This window comes from Octopus sinensis, unplaced genomic scaffold (genome assembly GCF_006345805.1).
Source record: "Octopus sinensis unplaced genomic scaffold, ASM634580v1 Contig16806, whole genome shotgun sequence".
NCBI classification, from domain to species: domain Eukaryota; kingdom Metazoa; phylum Mollusca; class Cephalopoda; order Octopoda; family Octopodidae; genus Octopus; species Octopus sinensis.
In genome coordinates this window covers 5,001-17,694 of record NW_021834591.1, presented here as the reverse complement: position 1 = coordinate 17,694, position 12,694 = coordinate 5,001, and the positions used below count along the sequence as shown (strand labels likewise).

At 41.2% G+C, this 12,694-nt stretch overlaps 1 long non-coding RNA gene across 1 annotated transcript in view; it reads left to right on the top strand.

Annotated features, from left to right (window-relative positions):
- The first annotated feature begins 4,586 nt into the window (after positions 1-4,586).
- Positions 4,587-12,694, top strand: part of LOC118761720 — a 9,609-nt gene continuing 1,501 nt past the window's right edge. The window contains exons 1-2 of the long non-coding RNA XR_004997591.1: positions 4,587-4,726; positions 7,446-7,539. This is a non-coding gene — a long non-coding RNA (uncharacterized LOC118761720). The remainder of the gene's footprint in view (positions 4,727-7,445; positions 7,540-12,694) is intronic.

Below are 12,694 nucleotides of genomic sequence, written 5' to 3'. Positions count from 1 at the left end.
GCCCTTCCTAATGCCAACCACTCCATGAGTGTAGTGGGTGCTTTTTACGTGCCACCGGCACAGGTGTCAGAGGAGTCTGGCAGCGGCCACGATCGGTTGATGCTTTTTACGTGCCACCGGCACAGGTGTCAGGGGAGTCTGGCAGCGGCCATGATCGGTTAGTGCTTTTTACGTGCCACCGGCACAGAAGCCAGTCAAGGCGGCGCTTAATTCATATTTTTGTTTTTTTGGGATTTGTCTTGTATTTACCTCGCATTGTTCTGTTCTTACCCATGATCCTTTGTACAATATATATATATATATATATACATGTATACACACATACACGAAAACACACATACCTCTGTTAGTAATGAAGGGCTTTTCCCTCAGAATGAAAGGCAGATTATATGATGCCGGTGTATGAACAGCTCTGCTACATGGCAGTGAGACATGGGCTGTGACTGCTGGGGATAAGCAAAGGCTTGAAAGAAATGAAACCAGTATGCTTCTCTGGGTGGGTAATGTCAGTGTGCATGTATGATAGAGTGTAAGTGATTTGAGAGAAAAACTGGGTACATGAGGCATGCGAGAGAGAAGACTACCCGAGTACAGCCATGTAATGTTAGTTAGTTAGTTAATTTTTTTTGCTCAAAAAGCAAAAAGCAAGGCCATGTAGGGGGACATGGAGTTATGTACAGGGAGGGTGTTCATGTAAAGAGTTCAGGCCACTTGTGGTCAAGGGAGACTTTGAACCGAGTGATCGTCGGCATCTTCACCATCTCGTCCGGCAGCTTATTCCATGGATCCGCAATCCGGACGGAGAAGGCCCCTCTCCTTCGATTGAGATGAAATCGTCACAGATAGAGCTTTTCAGAATGACCCCGCAGCTGACGCTCTGGAGCAGGAGTGAAGAACAGCTCTTTCGAGAAGTTACACTTTCCACTTATGATGTTGTGAGCGAGAATGAGATCACCACGGCGTCGTCGTTTTTCTAGAGAATAATGGTCGAGCGTCTTCAGCCTTCCTTCATAATGCATATGAATGAAGAAGACAGCTGCATCACGAGGTGCCAATCTCAAATTGGAGAGGGATCATGTAGAAGGGGTAGACCCAGGAAGACACAGGACAAAGTGGGGAGAAAGAAGGCGGCGAGCTGGCAGAATAGTTAGCACGTCGGGTGAAATGCTTAGCAGTATTTTGGCTGCTGCTACGTTCTGAGTTCAAATTCCGCTGTGGTCGACTTTGCCTTTCATCCTTTCGGGGTCGATAAATTAAGTACCAGTTACACACTGGGGTCGATGTAATCGACTTAATACCTATGTCTGTCCTTGTTTGTCCCCCCTCTGTGTTTAGCCCCTTGTGGGTAATAAAGAAATAAGTATCTACAGATGTAAGGACTCACAGAGGGGTTGACAGGGGACTGAGGCCCCTGGTGGTGATGGCGATGGTGGTGGTGATGGTCGTGGTGGTGGTGATGGTCGTGATGGTCGACATCATGGTGATTGCGGTGGTAGTGATGGTGGTTGTTGTGGTCATTATGGTGGTGGTAATGGTGGTGGTGATGGTGGTCAGCGTTGCTGTTGTCATCGTGGTTATGGTTATGGTCTTGGCGGTGATGATGACAATGGTGGTGGTGGTGGTGGTGGTGGTGATGGTCGTGATGGTTATGATGGTCGACGTCATGGTGATTGCGGTGGTAGTGATGGTGGTTGTAGTTGTGGTCATCATGGTGGTGGTGGTGGTGGTGGTGGTGGTGGTGGTGGTGGTGGTGGACTCTTAAATACAGCCTCCAGTGATTGTTGAGAGTGTGCCTTACTAGGGTAATCCGACAGTCTTAACCGTTTATCTGTCATTCAGACTTGTTGTTGACAACTGAAATTTGTTCAGTCCACATCTAATATCTTTGACAATTCCAACCAAACATGTCAAGACAAAGCAGAACAAACGAGGAAAAAATATTTTGGTCAAGTTGGACTTGGTGTTTATGAGTATCCCCCACCCCACACTCACTGATTACCCCATACTATCTTTATGTGTGTGTGTGTGTGCGCACATGTGCATGTGTGTGTGTGTGTGTGTTCACATGTGTGTATATATATTTTTAATATGATAAATGCGTAAACTAATTTCTGTGTGTCAGTGTGTCACACTTTCACCACCTCCCTCACTGTTCAGTGACACTTCTTCGTGTTGGGGTGAGAGCAATAGTAGGCATAGAGACAGTGAGGGTGGTTTCAACGAGAGAGAGAGAGAAAGAAAGAAAGGAAGAGAGAAAGAAAGGAAAAGAGAGGGAGAGAAAGAGAGACAAAGAAATTTAGGGAGAGTTGATGATGCTTTATTAAAAGTAATAGAGTTGATGGTGACAATGGCAGTTTATAATAAGAGAGGGGTCTTACTCAAGGACACAGCACGTCACTGGGAATTGAACTCATGACATTAGGATCGTGAGCCAAATGCCCTAACCATTAAGCCAATCGCCTTCACTATATATAGCTAGTGGACAACCCCCTTAATTATCACCTAACATCTTGCTTTAAGTTTTCCTTTACCAAACCTCATGATATTGTTTCTAATAAATCTTGATTTTTATGACTATACCAACTATAATGTCTGTCTGCTCCCTCAGCCCCTACCCCTAACAGATACCTCCCTCTGTTCTCTCAGCCTTAGACATACAAGGGATTTGATAAACTAGTCTATAAATTAAAATTGACCCCATAAAAACAACAAAAAAAATCAGTGACAGGCAGAGTCTGTAACAATGTATATCTTCTTGGAAAATTCAGTAACTTCTAACCTGGAGTGAGACAGTATGTTATTTGTCCATCTCCTTAACTTCTTGGAGATTTTAGGTATAATCATAATAATGTGTCCATCTGTTCTAATTTAATTATATTCTATGTCTTTGTGCAGCTGAAGATTGTTCTACATTTTAAATTGATGTAACGATTGCATTGTTCAATTAAATGGAGTTGCATGAAACGATCGTACTGCATTACTTCTGGATATCATTGTTGCTTATTTTGATTTTAATCACCTTACTTTGAAATTGTATATATGTAATGACATACACACACACACACACACACACACACACACACATATATATATAACTTATAAACAAGGGTAAAAGGAAATTATTTCTATGCCAATATGCTGATAACAGACTTTTAAATCGTCATATATATATATATATTTAGGTGCAGGGGTGGCTGTGTGGTAAGTAGCTTGCTTCACAACTACATGGTTCTGGGTTCAACCCCACTGCATGCCACCTTGGGCTAGTGTCTTCTACTATAGCCTCGAGCTGACCAAAGCCTTGTGAGCGGATTTGTTAGACAGAAACTGAAAGAAGCCCGTCATATATATGTATATTCCTGTACGTGTGTGTTTGTGTGTCTGTGTTTGTCCCCCTAGCATTGCTTGACAACCGATGCTGGTGTGTTTATGTCCCTGTAACTTAGCGGTTTGGCAAAAGAGACTGATGGAATAAGTACTAAGCTTGCAAAGATTAAGTCCTGGGGTCGATTTGCTCGACTAAAGGTGGTGCTCCAGCATGGCCACAGTCAAACGACTGAAACAAATAAAAAAAATAAAAGAATCACATATGTATATTGCTAAATAAATAAACATAAACAGCTAAAAATCTAATCAATATTTTGTTATTCGTTTCCTGTTGACATTTTCTCGTTTCGTAATCATTATTAAAACAACATTTATCAACTCTTGAACAAACACAATAATGGTGGCCTACAAGACTGATATAGCAACCGATTCCAACGTTTGGAAGCTCTGTTAATCCTTGCTAATGTCTTCTAATCTGGTGACCAAAGCTTTGTCTTAATACCTTATAATTTATTCCAAAATACATTGCGATGTCAACTGGAACCATTTGATTGGAACTATTTTCTTGCTCTTCACGTTTTCTCTCTCTCTCTCTCTTTCTTATTTCCCCTCTTTTTCTCTCTATCTCTCTCACTCTCTATCTGTCTATCTCTCTCTTTTCTCTCTCTCTCCTCGCTCTCTAGTATATATTATATGTATATGTGTATATATATATATGCTATATAATAATATATATATATATATATATATATATAAATATAAATATATAATATTACACTATATATATATATACCACATATATATATATATATAATAATTTATATATATATAATATATATATCCATCATATATATACATATATATATATATATATATAATATATATACTATACCTATACATATTATATATATATATATATATATATTCTATATATATATATATATATGATAATATATATACACACAACACATGCACAGGCACACACACACACACACACATGTGACCTAGTTGAAAGGTTGCTGGTAGAGGTTGGCTTTGGTCACCTCTTGTACCGTTCCGCTGCAAACAACCCAATCACCATTCCCCCAACCACCACCACCACCACCTCCCACCACCACCACCTCCCGCCACCACCACCTCCCACCAAAGCCTTCCCCTGGTTTCTACTCCATTCCCACCCCCACCCCCCGGTTCTCTAACCTATATAAACGGAGGTATCCAACGAGGGAAACCAGTTCGCTGAACCCTCTTCAATATGCAGAACTTGCGAGCTCTTCTGCTTATTGCCCTTGCGAAAGCTGTGTTCGGGTTTTATTTTGAAGACAGTTACAGCCATGTGTATAAGTACCAGGCTACTTCTGACATGATCGGCATGCACAATGTCACCACTGTTGTACAGGTAAACTACACTCTTTACTCTCTCTCTTTACTCTTTTACTTGTTTCAGTCGTTTGACAGCGGCCATGCTGGAGCACCGCCTTTAGTCGAGCATATCGACCCCGGGACTTATTCTTCGTAAGCCCAGTACTTATCTATCGGTCTCTTTGCCAAACCGCAAAATGACGGGGACGTAAACACACCAGCATCGTTTGTCAAGCAATGCTAGGGGGACAAACACAGAACACAACACATACATATATATATATTATATACATATATACGACGGGCTTCTTTTTCAGTTCCGTCTACCAAATCCACTCACAAGGCATTGGTCGGCCGGGGCTATAGCAGAAGACACTTGCCCAGATGCCACACAGTGGGACTGAACCCGGAACCATGTGGCTGGTTAGCAAGCTACTTACCACACAGCCACTCCTGCACTATTATTATTGTTTTTAAATCAGGTTTCGCTCGAATTCCTGGAGACTTGCTTGTGTAGCAGGCTTGCTACCTGCAGCCTATGGCACCGTGCTATCCGTTTCTTTTCAACTATCTAATACATTCCTGATTATTCTGGTCATGCCAACGACACAAACCTTTTGTAACAGTTCTACTGGGCACTCTATTCCAACTTCCTTTATACCCCTCTTGATGCCTTCTGATACTGTTCCCAGGGACCCAACAATAATTGGTGCCATCTTCACCTTCTTCATTTTCTGTAGCCAGGCTATTTCATACTTAAGAGGCTTATATTTATCTGTTTTTTCTCCTTCCTTCTTGACTATTCGTGGGTCAAAGGGGCATGCAACATCAACTATATAGCATATGTGGTGCACCTTGTCCACCACCACTAGGTCCGGTCTGTTAAGCTCTAGCATCTGATCTTTTTGGATTGGGAAATCCCAGAAGATTTTGAAAATCTCCAACTCTGTCACTCTCTGTGGTTTGTGTTCATACCACGTCTTGCCTCTCTCTAACCCCCATTTTTCACAGTTTCCAATGTATCACTTCCACTACCTGATCATGTCACCACAACTTGTAGGGGTTTTGGGCAAGTCTAGGGTATTCGTTTGTGGTATGTGCAATGGTTTCATCCACTCTATTGCAGACGCAGCACAGCGAAGACACTTGCACATTCCAAAGGCTAGCCCTCCAGTTCGTGACCAGAGCTTGGTCCTGCGCTGCCAGTATAGTGCTCTCGGTCTCTATTTTTAGGGTTCCTTTCATCAGCCAATCCCACCTATTTTTTCCATCAACTTCTGTTGTGGCTCCATGAAATTGATTTTGTCGTCCCTTCTTGCGTAATTCTTCTTCATGTACTTTTTGTACTTCTTTCTTTGTTTTTGCCCTTTTTTCTGCTCTCAATAGTCCGTTCCTTTCCTAAATATCACTAGCAAGATTTCCTTACTTTGGACTAGGTATCTCATTATTGCTCGACTTCAATACACACAAAGTCTTCCACACCTATCAGTCCTCTTTCTCCATTTGCTCTCTTCATGTGTAGGCGATCCGGTCTGCACATGGATGACCCATGCATCGTTAGAGTGAGGATGTGTACGTTTTTGAAGTGATGGTGGATGAATGTATACTTTTAAACAGACACACGTCGGTGTGCAGGTGCACATGTGTAGGTATGAACAGGCGCGCTTACGCGAATACTATGAACTTTTTACCCCCTTACTTTACTCCCTTACTTAGCGGTCATTCGAATAGCTCTTTTGTCTTAATAACGGTCAATCACACAGTAATTTCCCTTTGTATAACGGCCATTTTTCATAGCATTTTTCCGATGGCCAGATAACTGAAGAGATGGCAGCGTGGTTTTCCACCTCGGCATCCAAAACTCGGAGTTTTATCATGGCTACCGAATAATTGTCACATATTACATTTACAGATAATTCCTCTATTTACATAATACTCTTACTCTCTTTACTCTTTACTTGTTTTTCAGTCATTTGACTGCGGCCATGCTGGAGCACCGCCTTTAGTCGAGCAAATCACCCCCGGGACTTATTCTTTTAAGCCTAGTACTTATCTATCGGTCTCTTTTGCCGAACCGCTAAGTGACGGGGGACGTAAACACACCAGCATCGGTTGTCAGCAATGCTAGGGGGAACAACACAGACACACAAACACACACACACACCCATACATAATATATAAACATATACGACAGCTTCTTTCAGTTTCCGTCTACCAAATCCACTCACATGGCATTGGTCGGCCCGGGGCTATAGCAGAAGACACTTGCCCAAGATACCACGCAGTGGGACTGAACCGGAACCATGTGGTTGGTTAGCAAGCTACTTACCACACAGCCACTCCTGAGGTCTCTTTCCTTTTTTTTTGCTGTCTTACCATTTTTATCAATAGATATATGTACTTATAAGATATGTTACAATTATTCAATAGTCAAGATAAAACTCTGAGTTTCAGATGCCGACGTGGAAACCCACAACACCATCTCTTTGGTTCGTATCCAATCTGAAAACTCTATGAAAAAATACCATTATATAAAGGGATGAAAAAATGTCGTTATATAAAGGTTTTATATAGATAAACTTTCCTCCATTTAACATAATATTGAGGTCTCTTTCTTTCTTTTGTTATCTTACCGTTTTTACCAATATATATATATATATATATATATATAATGTGTATATTATATATAATAATGTATATATATATATACGTACAGCCCTCCCTATCATACTGTTGTGTCTGTCATTATTCCACAGTTTCGAGTGCAGTCAGTGAACACCAGTCTGTCCCTTGGTCCATTGAATGTGTTGCATATTGATAGTTTTGTCCAGTTTACAGAACATGGATACTGTAAGTATAATACTCACTCATTTTAATCAACACCACCACCACCACCACCACCACCACCACCACCATCACCACTGCCAACGACAACAACAACAGCAACAACAATATCAACAACAACAACATCAACAGCAATGACAACAGCAATGACAATAGCTACATCACCACCACCGCCACCACCACCACCACCACCACCACCGCTGCCGCCGCCATCAAATTACTGTGTCACTTGTATCATCACTGTCACCAGAACTATTAACACAATCATTAAAAATGGCGATCAAGGTCATCATCATCATCATCATCATCATCATCATCATCATCGTCATCATCATCATCATCGTTGTTATTGTCGTTTTTTTTTTGTCATCATCATCACCACCAACATCACCATCGTAACCATCATTAAAGCTGCTATTATTATTATTATTATTAACATCACAACTGTTACCACCACCACCACCACCACCAGCATGATGATGATGATGATCCACCACCATCACTTCTTCTTTTTCTACTACTACTACTACTACTACTGCAACTACTACTACTACTGCAACTACTACTACTACTAATACTACTAGTAATACTACTACTCTACTACTACTACTACTACAACTATTACAACTACTACTATTACTACTACTATTACTACTACTACTAACTACTACTACTACTACTACTACTACTACTATCACCACCACTGCTACCGTTGCTGCCAGTGGGTGCCACCACTGCCACCACTGCCACCAACACCACCACCACCACTGCCACCACTTACACTGTCACCATCTCCACTTTCACAACTGTCCCTGCTGCTGCTCCCTCACCACCGCCACCACCACCGCCACCACAACCACCACCACCGCCACCACCACCACCACACCACCACCACCACCACCACCACTGCTGCTGCTGCTGCAACCGAGCTCAGAAGTAATCAAAATGTAGGATTTGTATGGGGTTACTACCTCCTCTGAGATGAGCAGCTCAAGAGCTGAAGGGCTGTCATCTTGCTCTGGGTCCAATAACGGTATCTATGTTAATTAATTCTTCGTAGTTAGGAGACCCTAACAGGCGCTACTCTCTGGGTCAGAGTAGACCTGGGAAGAACAGTGGCTAAGTGGTGGTTCCACAATCCTCAAAAACCCTGGAACTCCTGGATGCATTTTGAAGTCATACTCAGGACCGCATGGTGTAGGGTTGTGGTGTTTAATGTTGCCAATTTGGTGCTGACTTATTTGACATGGACCGTTTTACTGCTTCTCTCATCCCCACCCTCTCTCCCACTCCTTCTGTTTGTCTAACTGCCTGCATGCCTGCCTGTCTCTCTCTCTCTCCCTCTCTCCCCCTCCCCCTCTCTCCCTCTCTTTCTCTCTCTCTCCCTCTCTCTCTCTCTCTCTCTCTCCCTCTCTTTCTTTCTTTATGCATGCTCTTTTACTCTTTTACTCGTTTCAGTCATTTGACTGCGGCCATGCTGGAGCACCGCCTTTTGTCACGCAAATCAACCCCAGGACTTATTCTTTGTAAGCCTAGTACTTATTCTATCGGTCTATTTTGCTGAACTGCTAAGTTACGGGGACATAAACACACCAGCATCGGTTGTCAAGCGATATTGGGGAGACAAACACACGCAAATTTATATATATATATACATATATACGACGGGCTTCTTTCAGTTTCCGTCTACCAAATCCACTCACAAGGCTTTGATCGGCCCAAGGCAATAGTAGAAGAAGACACTTTCCCAAGGTGCCACGCAGTGGGACTGAACCCGGAACCATGTGGTTGGTAAGCAAGCTACTTACCACACAGCCACTCCTGATCCCAATGCTGGGTGTTCAAGAACCAAATGAAGGGCATCTGGTTTCAATCCCAGGATAGTCCTGATTTCAAAAAAAGGTATAATGTGTCTATGTAGAGCAAATGTTGAGTGAGATACGGTGATCCGGACCGATGGACGGACGGATGGACAGACGGACCTACAGAATTTTGCTTTTATTGTTATAGGAGAGGGAAAGTGTTTATGTACAATTAATACAGTGTAACGTTCCCTCTCTCTCTCTCTCTCCCCCATCTCCATCTCCTTCCCTGCATCTCTCCCTTCCCCACCCTCTCCATTCACACCATCTTTCCTACATATGTGTGTGTTCATGTGTACATGTGTATGTGTGTGTGTGTGCACTCCAGGACCAAAATCTGCCACACCAGCCAGCTACACCAAATCATCAACATTCAAACGGTTGCACTCAGTCACCTCATCACATAGTAAAGCGCAATAAAATTTAATTAGAGAATAATATAGTAAACAGTTCTATATTTAAGAGATGAGGAATTATTTACATTATTTACATTATTTACATTTGACGGATATTTGTCCTCATCTTGTTTGTTGTTAACACAACGTTTCGGCTGATATACCCTCCAGTAATTGAGTGCCAGTATAGCATAGTACAGTGTAACATAGTATAGTATATAATTCAATAGTATAGTTCAATACAAAGTTGTGTAGTACAGTTCTATATATTACCGGAACATCATCACTCTGAGACCCCCTTCGGTCATGACTGACCATGGGATTGCACCTAGAAAGTTACCCTCCCAGGCACAAGTCCAGGGAGGGTTGTTTATGGAAGACCAGCAGTCGCCCATGCATACCGGCTTCCCCTTTCCACACCACTGATGTTATCCAAGGGAAAGGCAAAGGGGCCGATACAGCTTGGCACCCGTGACATCGCAACTTATTTCTACAGCTGAGTGAACTGGAGCAATGTGAAATAAAGAGTCTTGCTCAAGAACACAACACGCAGCCTGGTTCGGGATTCGAACTTACAACCTCACGATTGTAAGCTCGACGCTCTAACCACTGAGCCATGTGCCTTCACTATCATCATCACTCCAACCTCCAAAATAATTTAAAAGATACCGTAGGTTGATTATTAAGATAATTAATGAGCTGCACCCAAACGGCTTCCTCTCCGCTGCTGTACAACGCATAGCTGTGAGACAGGGGCCAGAAAGTGAGGAAGTGAAGCGATGAGGTGGGTGTAAAGGACTGGCATGAGGAGGAGGAAAAGGAGAGTAAGAGGAGGAGGAGGATATGGAAAGAGAAATGGTGGTGGTGGTGGTGGTGAGGACTATCCGGCAAGAGAGTGTTACGCCTTGGGTTGTTGTTCTTGGAATAGGAAGTGTGTGTCCCACTTACATGGACGTCGTTGTCGTAAATAAATACTTAACGATGCACATGTGTTTACTCGGTCGAGTAATATGTTTGTATATGAGTGCGTATGTGTGGTGATGGTGGCAGTTGTGCTGAGGCGGACAATGATGATGATGATGGCAATGATGTTGATGATGATGATGATGATGATGATGTCAATAACGATGATGTTAATGATGTCAATGATGATGATGATGATTATATGGCAATAATGATGATGATGGTGATGATGAGATGATGATGATGATGATGATGATGATGATGATTGATAATGATGATGATGATGATGGTGATGATGATGATGATGGTAATAATGATGATGATGATGACGGCGACAACGATGATGATGATGATGATGATGGTGATGATGATGATGATGATGGCGATGATGATGATGATGGTGATGATGATGATGGTGATGATGATGGTGGTGGTGAGGATTGCGGTGGTGGTGGTGGTGGTGGTGGTGGTAATGATATTGTTCATTGTAGCAGTAATAATGATAATTATTATCAACGTCATCACCAATTAAGAAGTTATCAAGCAGTAGGTCATCCCTCGTCCATCCAGCAGGAACTACACACACACAAACACACATACACACAAACACACAAATATATGCCCACCACACAAGCACACAACACACACACACACGATACAGCAAAACGCCCCCCCCCCCCATCCAATGGACGGTGCTGAGTGTCAAACATTTAAACCAAATTTATATATATACATATATATAATAATTGTATATATATATATATATATATGTATTATGTATATATATATATGTATATATTGTATTTATATATATGTATCTACATACATACATACATACATCATACATACATACATACATACATACATATACACATAATACATACATACATACATACATACATACATACATACATACATACATACATACATACATACATACATACATACATACATATATATAATATATATATATATATATATATATATATTATATAACACACACACACCATACAAGGTGCATTCCAGAAGTCTTGAGACTTTTCAAGAGAGACATCTATTAGCTTTTCATAGAGTACATGTGTATTCCCACGAGTATTCCTATTCATGTCTTTGAAATTTATTAAGAATTTGGAGTTTGGGGATTAGAGATTGTTTACAAGACATATAGTTATGCAGCCATATGTACATTAGCACACACACATATATATATATATATATATACTCTTTACTCTCTTTTACTCTTTTACTTGTTTCAGTCATTTGACTGCGGCCATGCTGGAGCACCACCTTTTAGTACTTATTCTATCAGTCTCTTTTTGCCGAACCGCTAAGTGACGGGGACATAAACACACCAGCATCGGTTGTCAAGCAATGCTAGGGGGACAAACACAGACACACAACACTCAACACACCATTATAAATACATATATAGACATATACGACAGCTTCTTTCAGTTTCCGTCTACCAAATCCACTCACAAGCATTGGTCGGCCCGGGGCTATAGCAGAAGACACTTGCCCAGATGCCACGCAGTGAGACTGAACCCGCAACCGTGTGGTTGGTTAGCAAGCTACTTACCACACAGCCACTCTGCGCCTATAATATATATAATAATATTATAATAATAAATATTAGGGAATAAATCCAAATTTACAGGGAAAAAATCAGATTTAGGATTAAATCCAATTTTATAGTAAAATTTATATAATATTAATTAGAGACAAGCCACTATTTTGCAAAACAAACAGGAAAGACTTAATCAATACATAAAATTTTATAATAAAAGTAAAAAAACGCCCACTACAATTGTTTCATGTCTTGAACGACAATCTTCAGGTGGATTTCCGATTTTCAAATCAGTTTCAATTTATGAATAAATTTTTTAACTTTTTATTAAAATTTTATGTATTGATTAAGTCTTTCCTTGTTTGTTTTGCAAA